Raw genomic sequence first — 14453 nt, 5'->3', positions numbered from 1 at the left:
ACCGTGCCACGGGGAGAATGTGCAAACTCTACACAGACTCCACATTCAAAAAGGGAAAATCAATGTTTACCTCAGTCTTCATTCTATCCCCTTGTGGCTGGATTGGAACATGGTTTAAGGTGAGAGGGGAAAGATTTAAAAGGGACCTAAGGGGCAACTTTTCACAGAGAGGGTGGTGCATGTATAGAATGAGCTGCCAGAGAAAGTGGTGGAGGCTGGTATAATTACATTTAAAAGGCATCTGGATGAGTACATGAATAGGAAGAGCTTAGAGGGAAATGGGCCAAATGCTGGCAAATGGAATTAGTTTCCCATCGGCACTGATGAGTTGGACTGAAGGGTCTCTTTCCATGCTATACATCCCTATGACTCTATGACCTTATCTGTTGCAAGGAGAAAAGAGCATGGTAACTACTACCCATTTTGGATCAGGAATTATCCAAACATTGGCAAATGGTGCTGTTGTGATAATGTCACTGGAATAGTAATCCAAAGATTTAGACTAATAGATGGGGGACAAGGACTCAAATCTCACCATAACTGCGGGTGGAATTTAAAGAGTATCAGTAATGGTGACTGCGAAAATATCATCTCTTGCTGTAAAAATCCATTTGGTTCTCTGACATCCTTCCCAGGGCTTGCCTACCACGCAATCCAAAATACTGCCTCGATGGAATTCCTTGCCCAGTGAACTAGTTGATACTGCTTCAGTAAATGCTTATGCCCGAATCGTCGATTCTCCTGCTCCTCGGATGCTGCCTGACCGGCTGTGCTTTTCCAGCACCACACTCTTCGACTCTGATCTCCAGCATCTGCAGTCCTCACTTTCTGTTACTTCAGTAAATGTTTTTAAAGCTAAGATAGATATTTTTTGAACAATGAAAGAATTAAGGGTTACGGTGAGAGGGCGGGTAGGTAGAGCTGAGGCCATGAAAAGATCAGCCATGATCATATCGAATGGAGAAGGGGACTCGAAGGGCCAGATGGCCTATTCCTGCACCTAGCTCTTATGTGATTAAAAGGAACCACTGAGTTGTAGGTCAAATTATAGTTGTTTCTATTATCTCATATTGGTTTGGTAAAATGTAGGTTAACTGGACTTGAAAATCTCAAACAGGTCCAATAAACTGATAATTTGCAATGTTGATATTAGCTGGGTTAGCCGAAATGAAGTTAGATGAAGAGAACATTTGTAACCTGTTGACAATCTAATGATTTGAAAGATCACTAGTTTTAGTGTGTTTCTGTGCTTTCTCAAAGGAATGTGTGCATGTTTAGATTGAGTGTGCTATCTCAACAGTAATGAACCAGACTCTCATAGTAACTTTGGAAAAGCTGAAGTTTTGTTTAAATCAGACACAGTGAATCAGATGTGATAACATGTTTATCAGTTTACAATTTGAGATTCTCATGAAACTGGGCTGTGTAAATATCACATGGTTGACTGGACGACATAAGGACAGCCACAGCACGAGCAACCAATCCTGAGATCAAAGGCTGTGAAATACAAGAGTTATGCTTCTCTCCAAGGAGACATGAGCAAGTCCGAATGAGTTTATTGATTAAACTGGCCATGATAGATAATACATTCATGATATTTGTCTGTGGTCAAACTGATCATTGACTAGAGACTGTCAAGGTTTGGACGCACAATTTGTCTGTGGAAAGAGTATAAGGAAAGCTCACCTCAGTGCACAGATAGCCAGCTCAGGATGGGTCATAGGATCGGTGTCTTTAAGTTGGGTCAGGGCAGGCTGATTACCTGTGTTAGTCTGATCCTCAGACATCCATATTTACAGATTCACTTGTGATTGTACGGGTCAAAGTTTTGCAGTGTTTTTTTTGTAATGTACTTTGCCTTAATAAAGAATATTGGGTACATCCCAATGTCAAGTGCCTTGGGTTACTGATTTCCAGAGTAAAACTGAGGGACCAGTGAAAGTGGGAATAAAAGCCTATAACAATTACAGAGTTATATATACCCATTCTTAGTCTAACATGCTCCTGCTTAGATTCAGCATGGCTGCTGGTCATGTGGTATCATCTTGGTCCTTGGCCCATTCGCATATTCAGTTCTTAAAGTGGTACCACAGCTGCAGCCCATTTTCCAATTATTTGTCAAGAACACAACAATGAATTCAACAAATTCAGATTGTGAACTCTGACCTCCATTTTGACTTCTTTTTTGCCAAGTCCCTGTTAGCATCTTTTTTATTGCTTTCATTCAAACCTGTCCTTTATTTGACAATCAACACTTACCCTGCACCAATGCTTTGCTTCCTTACCTAATCATTGCCTCTCCTTTTTCTTTTGTTCCATGATGCCTTTGCTGTTTAACCACCCATTAATCTATCCTTGCCCTTTCCTATAATCACTGACCTGCCCACACCCCCCACTCTGCTAACCAAAGTAAAACAGTCCCACGTCTCTTCAGCTCTGAAGAAGAGTAATATTGGACTCAAATTGTTATCCCCATTTCTCCTTCCACAGCTGTTGTGTTCTTTCAGCACCTTATTCTTTAATATCTTATTTATTAAATCACTTTTCTGTATTTTTACATTTTCACAGAAGTTTTAATTTCAAGGCTGGTTTACATTTCTGCCTAAATCTGTGATTCTGTTCATAAAATTCAATTTCTTAAAGGAGGCACTTAGTGGTAATATGGTACAGCAAAGGGAAGGGATAGCAGGGGAGGGAGGAGCACACATAGGGACCAGTGAAAGTGGGAATAAAAGCCTACAACAGTTCCAGAGTTAAACGTACACATTCTTAGAGTCAAAGAGATGTACAGCATGGAAACAGACCCTTTAGTCCAACCCGTCCATGCCGACAAGATGTCCCAACCCAATCTAGTCCCACCTGCCAGCACCCAGTCCATATCCCTCCAAACCCTTCCTATTCATATACCCATCCAAATGCCTCTTAAATGTTGCAACTGTACCAGCCCCCACCACTTCCTCTGGCAGCGCATTCCATACACGTACCACCCTCTGCATGAAAAAGCAAGTGGGGAGATTGTTGTAGACATGAGGGATGTGGAGACATGATGATGGAGATGTTACATCGTGGTGTTAGGGATGGAAGGACTTTGAGATTCATAACAACATGAGGACTTAGGCAGTAGAATTTTGACAATTTGAGGATATATCAGTGAAGTTTAAGAGGATGGAACAGCATGTGTTAACTGAGTGCAGGTGACAAAACCATGGAGAAGCAGAGGAGATGAAGTCAGGACAAAAGTGAACAAATGGGGTTGTAATGGAATTGAGTATTCACAGTGGGGGAGTCTAAAACATGGCTCATGGTGCGACGGGATAGCCAGGATGTAAACAGTCTGGATTAGTCTGAGACGGCTGACAGGGAGCAGGGTAGGGTTCGTGTCCTGGCCAGTGGCCACAGACCATCTCTAACCCTGTTCCGCAGATTAGCCTTCCTATCCTTTACAGACATGCAAACTCCCTATTCCAAATAATCACACAATCCTGGTTTTAAGCTAATCCACCCCGAAGAAGACAGGTTCTTGATGTTTTGTACGTGTGTTTTCATTTTATAGGTACGGATTAAACTTTGCGACGCTTGCTGTTTTGACTTCAGATTTCCAGTATCCAAGTTATTATGTTTGTGGTAGATGCCCTTTTACATTAAGAAATAAAAAATGACATCTGGCTCAGAGTAGCTGGGCCATTAGGGTAAACTTTTCTTTCATTCATGCACAGGATGAGGGCACTGGTATCTAGGCCAGCATCTATTGCCCATCGCTAATAGCCAGAGAGCAATTCAAAGTCAAAGAATTAAATGTAAGACAGCAGTTTCCTTCCCTAATGGACATTAGTGAACCATGTGGGGTTTCCCCACCAATCGACTTATGGTCATATCAGACTCTCATTTAATTCAAATTTCACAATCTGTCATGGTGGGATTCCGAACCAGATCATTACCTGGGTCTCTGGATTAACAGTTTAGTAATAATATCTCTAACCCAGGGCTTCCTTGAAAGCTCCTGGGGCTTTAAAAAGAGCGATTTTGATTCTCATTTCACTGATAAATATAGTGTAATAGCAAAGTTGAGAGGAGAAAACTGGGGAATTAAAACTTTACAATTGTGTTGAATTAATTGACTAATGACTGGGTTATTTCAAATATTCAGCATAGAGAGGATGATGACACCTACTGACTAATTGTAAAGTTAACCTTGTAAATTTAGATGAAAATTTTCTGTGTTGACTTTACTCTTGCCACAGATATATTCCCAGTGTGACAAAGAATCCACATGGTATAATATAAATTACCTGTTTGCTACACAGATGGGGCCAGTCCTGTTAAGAGTTTCAATACTTTCCATTAACTTGTTTAAAATAACACAAGACCAGATCATGGGTGAAGTTGGGCTTGCGGGGCGTAATGGTAAACTGCTAAACTACTGTTTTCGGGGAAATTGTCTACTCAGAACCTTTTGGTCAAAAATAATCTTCATCAAGATTAACACTTGTTATGATACCAACTATCCAAATCAAATCCGAAAGTGAAATTGGCTTGACAGAACATAACTCTTATTTTTGCCAATCGGCTTCCACAGTGGTCAGTCACAAAAAATATCCACATCGAGAGTCAATAGTCAAGAGTAGCTTTATTTGTCATTTCTACAATATACAACTGATACAGTAAAAACGAGACAGCGTTCCTCCAGGACTGAGGGTGCTACATGGACACCACAAATTACATGAGAGTACAGTCATACACTGGACAGCATAAAGTGCATAGGAAAAGTACAAAACACACAAGACAGCACAGTAATTCTTGACAAGACAAGACAATAGGCATAGTGGTGGACAAACTACAGTGCAATAATGACTGATCATGAAGAAACCATTGTTTTAGCAACAATTCGAAAAGTCGTACAAAGAATTGCAGCGTGTGATCACACTGTGTTAAGGAGCCTGATGGCCGGGGGGGAAGAAACTGTTGCACAGTCTGGTCATGGCAGACTGAATGCTCCAGTATCTTCTGCCAGATGGAAGGAGAGAGAACAGTTTGAATGATGGATTTGTGGGGTCTTCTACAATGCTGATGGCCTTTCGGATGCAGCGTGTGGTGTAAATGTCTGTAATGGAGGGAAGATAGACCCGATGATCTTCTCAGCTGTCCTCACTTACTTTGTTGTCGGGTTTTACAATCCGAGATGGTGCAATTCCCGAACCAGGCAGTGATGCAGCTGCTCAGGGTACTCTCACGAGGCTGTCGATGTACTTTTAATGAAAGTACAGTAGTTTATAACACAAAGATTGAAACAAAAATACTCGTATGTTTCTACAAAAGACAAATTAAGAACATTTTACATACAGCAACAAATTTTTCCAGCGCTATCCTTTATAGACACAAATACCACTCCTATCTTCACCAGCTCCCCTAATTTCTTTTTAGTCAGATGCACAGATCTCCATATTGCATGTATGGCAATGCCTTGTCATGTCAATCAGCAAGTGCAGTGTCTCCGAGCAGCTGCACATCTTCAAGGGAGTGTTGTTCTTCACTCTTTATTTCTTCTTCAACTGAGGAGTTCACAAACTTTTCCTTTCAAAAAATATTTGCACTTCGATTATTTCCATCTCACCCCGAGACACACAGACACAGACTAATTCGGTGTCTTTGTCACTGAACTCTTAGGAAAAAAATCTCAGTACTTTTTCCCATTTCCTGACCACTTTTCAGCTTTTAAACAGCACGTCTGCCAGAATAGATCTCCTGAACTGAACCTGTTTCTGGTCTGTGGCGTCTCTTTCTCTGGGTTGTAAAACCTCACCTCAGTGAACACTTCAGCAATTATCTCAGCGGTAGACAGTCTAGTCATTCAGCTCAAATCACATGATTTTCTGGAATTACTGATTTGACCAGCACTTTCTCTCATACAGCATGAAATATTGTTCAGGCAAAAGTGAGGACTGCAGATGCTGGAGATCAGATTAGACTAGAGTGGTGCTGGAAAAGCACAGCAGGTCAGGCAGCAACCGAGCAGCAGGAAAATTGACATTTCGGGCAAAAGCCCTTCATCAGGAATGAGGCTGGGAGCCTCCTCCTCATTCCTGATGAAGGGCTTTTGCCCAAAACATCCATTTTCCTGCTCCTCAGATGCTGCCTGACCTGCTATGCTTTTCCAGCACCACTCTAGTCTAGAATAAAATATTGTCCCCCGCTGTAATGGCATTCTTGCAAAGTGACCTGATGAATGCAAGACGAAAATCAAATTGTTTCCTTTTTTTTAGCAATTCTCAACAGGTTTAAAAAAGAAAACAGATTCTTGTTGCTTTGTGTGTGTTTTCACTTTATAGGTACCGGTTAAACTTTACAATGCTTGCTGTTTTTATTTCAGATTTCCAGTGTTCAGTTATTTTATTTTGATATTAAAGGCCTGGGATTCCTGTTCAAAGGGAACACAATTTGTCTATGGAAACTGTCATCTAGCTACTTTTATGAGTAAAAGTGTTGGGAAAAACAGACAGTCTGTTTGGGACATTCTCAGTCCATTTGAATTCCAAACCACTTTATCATCAAAGTCTGAACTTGAATATCATTTTTAGTTTAGAAATGTTGCAAGCTTGTACGATAATAGATAAAACAATATGATCAAATTGGTAGCACTGACTTTTAAAATATTATTAAGATGCCTTCGCAATTTATTTTAATTATTACCATGTGAGAAGCAATTGCTTTCAACCAGCCAAAAAAAATGACTGACTGAAATAACAAAAGGGTTGACAAGAATTAATAAATGTTCACCCTCCAAAGTATCACGCTGTGCTTTTATTTGATCACTTACAGGAAGTGAACACAAACTATAAACAATAACACATGTCAAGGTACTGACAGAAAATAATAAACCTCTCCTTCTAAAAGCGGCAGACGACAGAATCACAAAAGGAGGAGAGGTGTTCATCCTAGTTGACTTATTAATGAAGAAAATCTTTGGTCCGCTGCTGCATATTTTCCATTTCTATAAAGGCTGACAATAGCAGTCTGTCTTGTTCCCAAGTATTGAACATCACCAGCAGGACTCTGCTAGGAGGAGCTCCATTCATGGAGCTGATGGGATCTGCTGTGTGCAGTCCAGTGCTGGAAACCGATGATGCAACTGCAGCCACTTACTTACATTACTGTTTGGAGTAGTCTCCAGATTAACTTCAAGCGCTCTGCTCGGAGGCGTCCAGTCTCCCCAATGTCGAGGAGACTGCTCCTCTCTACAGTGGGGAGACTGGACGCCTCCTAGCAGAGCACTTTAGGGAACATCTCCGGGACACCCGCACCAATCAACCACACCGCCCTGTGGCTCAACATTTCAACTGCCCCTCCCACTCTGCCGAGGACATGGAGGTCCTGGGCCTCCTTCACCGCCGCTCCCTCACCACCAGACGCCTGGAGGAAGAACGCCTCATCTTCCGCCTCGGAATACTTCAAACCCAGGGCATCATGTGGACTTCAACAGTTTCCTCATTTCCCCTTCCCCCACCTCACCCCAATTCCAAACTTCCAGCTCAGCACTGTCCCTTGACTTGTCCTACCTGCCTATCTTCTTTTCCACCTATCCACTCCACCCTCCCCCCCCCGACCTATCACCTTCACCCCCTCCCCCACTCACCTATTGTACTCTGTACCCACCCCCACCCTCCTCTCACTTATCTCTCCACCCTTCAGGCTCTCTGCCTGTATTCCTGATGAAGGGCTTTTGCCCAAAACGTCGATTTTATTGCTCCTCGGATGCTGCCTGAACTGCTGTGCTCTTCCAGCACCACAAATCCACAATCTGGTTTCCAGCATCTGCAGTCATTGTTTTTACCTAGCTGTTTTTACCTCCAGATTAACTTAGGCAAGGATCGATCAACAAGGACAGTATCGTCATGCTACTGGACCTATGCCTTACCACACACTTCACCTTCAACAACAAAACCTACAGACAAACCAATGGAACACCCATGGGATCTCCGATATCAGGGTTCTTAGCAGAGGCAGTAATGCAGAGACTCGAACAAACAGCTCTGCCAACTATCCAATCCAAACTTTGGGTCCACTACACCTTTGTCATCACTAAACGAAACAAATTAGAGGAAACCTTCAAGACAATCAATAATACCCTTACTGGCATAAAATTCAAAACAGGAGGAAAACAACAACAAACTGCCATTCCTAGATGTCACAGTAGAGCGAACAGCCAATGGGGAACTTCAAACCAGCATCTGCAGGAAAACAGCACATACGGACCAAATACTGAACTACAGAAGCAATCATCCCAACACCCACAAACGAAGCCGCATCAGAACATTATTTCAATGAGCCAAACGCACTGCAGCACAGAGGAACTACGCAGAGCAGAGGAAAAACACCTATACCGTGTATTCAAAAAGAATGGGTACCCAATGAACACAGTCCATCAATTTCTCAGAAACAAACCCAAACAAGCAGACAAAACACGTCCAGAAACCCTAGCCACTCTCCCCTACATCAAAAACATCTCGGAAATGACTGCCAGACTACTCAGACCCCTTGGCATTGTGGTAGCCCACAAATCTACCCACACACTAAAACAGCAGTGAATGAACTTGAAAGACCCTATACAGACAACAAGCAAAACTAATGTAATTTACAAAATACTGTGCAAGAACTGTAACAAACACTACATTGGACAAACAAGCAGAAAACTAGCCACCAGGATAAATGAACATCAACTAACCACAAAACGACATGACCCTCTCTCACTAATATCCTTACATACAGATAAGGAAGGACACCACTTTGACTGGGACAACACATCCATCCTAGGACAAGCCAAACAGAGACACGCACAAGAATTCCTAGAAGCGTGGCATTCCAACCGGAGCTCTATCAACAAACACATCGAGTTAGACCCCATCTCCCTCACCCTGAGAAAAAGAACAGGAAATGACATCACCACAGGAAATGACATCACCAACCCAAAGAAACAAAAACTTATAAATAGAAAGCAAGGATCATGTAGACTGCTTTGCCTGAGACCCACTGAAGATGTTACCTAGTAGGGTGACGAAACATCTGGAAATGAACCTCCCAGCTCAGCGAGCAAACCTACATCTAGAACTTATAATTCATATCCAAACAGCTTCTTCACTCTCAAACTGTGTCTGCAGTACAACTGACTAATACTTCTGACTGATGTCAGCATGGCTCACCCATAAACATGTGGCATTCACCAGTAGAGGGAGTTCCATTCATGTCTCCTGGAAATCCTTGGCGTAACTTCGAAACAAAGTGCAAGAGTGGGCCATTCGGCCCTTCATGCCTGCTTTGCCATTCAATATGATCGTGGCTGATCACCCAACTCAGTCCCCTGTTCCCGCTTTCTCTGCATATCCCTTTAGCCCGAAGTACTATTATCTAACTCCTTCTGGAAAACATTCAATGTTTAAGCTTCAACCACTTTCTGTGGCGGAGAATTCCAGAAGCTCCCTACTCCCTACATGAAGGAATTTCTCCACATCTCAGTCCTAAATGGCCTATCCCATATCCTTAGACTATGACCCTTCTTAAATGTAAGAAGTGGAGATTAAGAAACTGCTGACAATTGACAGCCTCCAACACCAGGATATGTCCATACCACTGGAAAAAAGTAACAGATTCCCCACACAACAGAACTCTGTGTAGTATGATGGCAAGTGGTTCTCTCCATCCAATCAAGCATTGAATTTTTCACCCATTCACCCATGCTACCACGTTGACTCTGTTTTACCCATTTAGGTGTCAGCTGTGCTTACTGGGGCGTATTGCCAGAGAAGCAGGCAAAAGAGGTACCACTTATTGTGGGGTTCGACAGAGTTTATGCAGAAAGGACTTATCCCCTTGTGGGAGAGTCTCACACTGGAGAGCAGAATCTCAGAATAAGAGATCACCCATTTCAGCCAGAGACGAGGAAGAATTTATTCTCTCAAAAGACATTGGAATTTGTGGAGTTTTTTTTAGCACAGTTGGGGATGGCTCATAAAGTACAACTGAGGCTGAGATAGGCAGATTTTTAATCAGTTTAGGGAGTCAAGCATTACGGGAAAAGATAGGAACGTAGAATTGAAGATTATCAGATCAGCCATGAGCTCATTGAATAATAGAGTATACTCAATGGACCAAATGGCTTCCTTTGATTGTTGTGATTTCCCTATGACATCTAAGCATTCCACCATGAACTGCAAGATGGGCACTACAAACTCTGTTACCATGTCAGGTGTCAAGATCATGCATGTTTCCTGCAAGGAACTGACACTGACTGCTAGTTTTTTAATTCTCTCATGGGATGTGGGCACTGCTGGTTGGATCAGCATTTATAGCCTGTCTCTGGTTGCCCTTGGGAAGGTAGTGGTGAGCTGCCTTCTTGAACTGCTGCAACCGATGTTGTTGGAGCTGTACCCATCCAGGTAAGCAGAGAGTATTCCGTTACATTCCTGATTTGTACCTCGTCAATGGTGGACAGGCTTAGAGGAGCTAGAAGGTGAATTACTGCCGTATTTCATAGTAATAGAAACAGGAGTAGGCAGTTTGGTCCGTCAACCGTTTGATCTGCTCTTGCAGCCCCTCTATTTATTTGGCAAGTGCAGTTGTGTTTCGGGCCAATGGTAACTCCCTGAGATACTGATGGTGGCGGATTCAGTGATGGTAAAGCCATTGAATGTCAAGGGATGGTGGTTAGATTGCATCTTCGTGGAGATGGTCATTGCCTGGCATTCTGAAGAAGAGTCACCGGACTCAAAAATGTTAACTTTGATTTCTCTCCACAAATGCTGCCAGACCATGCTGAGATTTTCCAGCAATTTCTATTTTCGTTTACGTTTGTAATTGGGTGTAATGTACACTGGCAACCCTCACCCTCCTCATTCTGGGCTCTGAGCAATGGCATAGCGATATCACCAATGAACTTGCTATCCATCACAGGGACAAGGTTTCAAATCCCAGCATGGCTGATAGTGAAATCTGAATTTATTAAAAATCTGGAGTTTAAACAAACCTAGCCTAATGGCAATGACATAACCATGGTTGATCATTGTGAAAACCCATCTGGTTCACTCATATCTTTCAGGGAAGGAACTCTACCGACCTTACCTGGTCTGGTCCACATGTGATTCCAGACCCACAGAATGTAATTGTCTCTTAATTGCCCTCTGGGCATTAGGGTTCAACAATTAATACTCATTAATAGCCAGGAGCATCACTTTATCATGAAGACAATGTATGACACAGTGCTCATCCTGGGTCAAATTGAGCATTGCATTTTCAAACAATCAGCTTCACTCTAAATTATTTTTTTTTAAAAAGACAGCCCTGGATTAAGCACAATTTCTTCCAGTGGGAAGAGCAAGACCATCATCTTTGATTCCCATTTCAAATGAACAATTCCATCTTTCTCACCAGCCACTGTCTAAGAGTGAAACTGACTGTAAGAAACCGTAATGTTCCATTTGACCCAAGATGAGCACTCGATCTGACATCTGCTTCATGACAATGAATTCCTCTGCAGCATCTTGTTTTCTTGCTTGTGCCCATACATATGCTGCTGAAACTCAGACCAAATGCTCCAGCGACTCTAGACTGAAATTACACACAAATCCTCCCCCGGGTTGGTCTAACACATTCCTGATGAAGGGCTAATGCCTGAAACATTGTCTCTCCTGCTCCTTGGATGCTATCTGACCTGCTGTGCTTTTCCAGCACCACACTTTTTGACTCAGCTTTCTCTCTTTACCCCATTAACTACTATCTGCATTCTAAAGTGCACTACGACCTGCTCAGTTATTACTCTTTGTTCCTCGCAACCTACATTAGTTCCTAGCCCCACAACACTTCCAAATTAAAATCACACTGTCACGTTTAAATCTCTTGACCACTCTGTAATCCGCACCTCACCATCCCACCTCAGCCCCACAAAAAAACTGAAAATTCTGTAATGCTCCAATTCTGTTTCTTCGTGAATCTTCTGGCCTTGACAAATCTTTGCAAAGTGGAGAATTGTGGATCATTGCACTGGTGTCAGAGTGTGTTGTACATTGAGACATTGAAAAATAATGACAGAAAGGCTCCACACGTTTATCAGTGTTATCTGATCACATGTCCCATAGCATACTTGAAACACACTGTAGCCTGTATTATCCTTTTATATAGTTGGCGTTTATGGAAACAGTTTTATTTCACATTCAGCAAGTTTGCTTTTTTTTTGATGATAAGTTTGTGGCCGGCATCTGAGATCAACTCACATCAATGAACTGCAGTGCTGTTATTCCTTATAATTTGAACTTCAATGATGTAGGATTTGATTTCTGTAGAAATGGCAGGAGAACAGTAGTGCATGTATGAGTTATGGAAAACTATTTCTGGTCTTCACTGTAACAGCACGAAACCATTTCTTTGCTTATATTATTTTTTCCGAAGAATTCCGATTAGCCACTAAAAGCACCTTTATGAACACGGGCCCTCTCCCACTTTTTTTTGTTATTTCTCCATCTCTTTAAGTCCCAGTGCTCGTTTAAAATGCTCGTGAATGTTCCTTTCAAAGTCAAGTTGGCAATGTTGGGGAACTGGAATGAAGTGGTCCTGGCGATAAGTTTGGGGGAATGACACTGAACTCTAAATTTGATCGGGGTACTAAGACAATGCACTAAAATGGGTCAACTTGAGCAACCAATTACGGAGGGGAATAGGTGCAGACAAAAAAAAGTTGTAAAAGAGGGATTCAGTTTTGCTGTGCTCAAATATTCATCCATGACTGGACCCCTGACATACACTGTGCCAATGAGTAACAATGGACTTTTTATTTGTTGAAGTTTATTCAGTTATATGTTGGCATCACTGGCAATACAGCATTTATTGCCGATCCCTAATAGCCGTTGTGAAGGTGGTGGAGAGTTGAATTGCTGTAGTCTGTGTCTTTTGGGAACACGCATAGTGTTGTTAGGGAGGGATTTTAACTCAGCAATAAATAAGGATTGGTGTAAAAAGCCCAAATCAATCAGAGATCTGACAGACTGGGGAAGATGCACATCAGGACCCTGTAGAGTTCCTGAGATGTGGATATAAGTGGGAATGACCTCAGAGGTTTAAGGTTCCAATAGGATTATTCCTTGTTCCCTGGGATCATAGAATTAGATTCCCTGCAGTGTGGAAACAGGCCCTTCAGCCCAACATGTCCACACCAACCCTCTGAAGCGTAACCTACCCAGACCCATTCCCCTTACTCTATTATCTTGTATTTATCCCTGACTAATGCACCTAACCTACACATCCCTGAACACAATAGGTAATTTAGCATGGTCAATTCAGCTAACCTGCACATTGCTGGATTGTGGAAGGTAACCAGAGTATCTGGAGTGAACCCACACAGACACGGGGAGAACAGGCAAACTCCACACAGTCAGTTGCCCGAGGCTAGAAACAAACCTGGTCCCTTGTGCTGTGAGGCAGCAGTGCTAAACCACTGAGCCACCATGCCACAATGGGGTCCTATGTGAATACCTCTGACTCAGAGATGGAGTCCCAGTCTTGGGATAAATGTGTGCAACTTACCTTGACAGTTATGCAGGAATTGTTAGACGGTGTAAAACCTTGGACTAATCGCTGGGTAACTCCATAACAATGCTCCCCACACCACTCGCCCTCACAAAATCACTGCCTCAACAATAGTCCAATGACCCTAATGATCCATCCACTCAATTTCCCACACCTTAATTATCTCTTGACAGGTATATTCCTCATTCTCTCCCAAATCTACTGAACCCCCTCACAACCAAATTCCTCTCCGCCTTCCAATGCCTGATCAAACCCTGATTACCCAGCTGTCCCCAAACACCTGACTACCCACTAAGCCACTCACTTATCCATTTTCTTAAACCCATAGTCATTTTTAACCCAGTTGAATCTTTAACAAAAAAGGGACCTTTGTACCTTGCCCCAACTCCACGGTGATCCACTGGATTAAACTGGGAATTGCTGTTCTGCCTATTCCTTCATCATCTGGAAGTAAAAGATCCCAAAGCAAAGTTGCATCGAGTTGGAAAAATCTTCACAGGCATCAGCAATGCACGAAGCACAGATCCAATTCAGGACATTATGAGACTTGGAGAAGCATGTGCACACAGTGGTAGTGACTAGCCACCATTAGGTGCAGGTCAAAGCTGGAAGATACCACTGAAGAAATCTTGCCAAATTGCTGCAGGGTGACTTGCACTGGTACATCCCACAGTCTTGGTCTGCTGGTACAGAGTGGATACAGTGGTGGTTTGGTTCCTGATCAAAGATATTCTTTGATATCTTTGCAGTGGGCGGCACAGTGGCACAGTGGTTAGCACTGCTGCCTCACAGTGCCAGAGACCCGGGTTCAATTCCCGACTCAGGCGACTGACTGTGTGGAGTTTGCACGTTCTCCCCGTGTCTGCGTGGGTTTCCTCCCACAGTCC

This window comes from Hemiscyllium ocellatum, chromosome 10 (assembly GCF_020745735.1).
Source record: "Hemiscyllium ocellatum isolate sHemOce1 chromosome 10, sHemOce1.pat.X.cur, whole genome shotgun sequence".
NCBI classification, from domain to species: domain Eukaryota; kingdom Metazoa; phylum Chordata; class Chondrichthyes; order Orectolobiformes; family Hemiscylliidae; genus Hemiscyllium; species Hemiscyllium ocellatum.
This window is presented reverse-complemented; position numbering follows the sequence as displayed.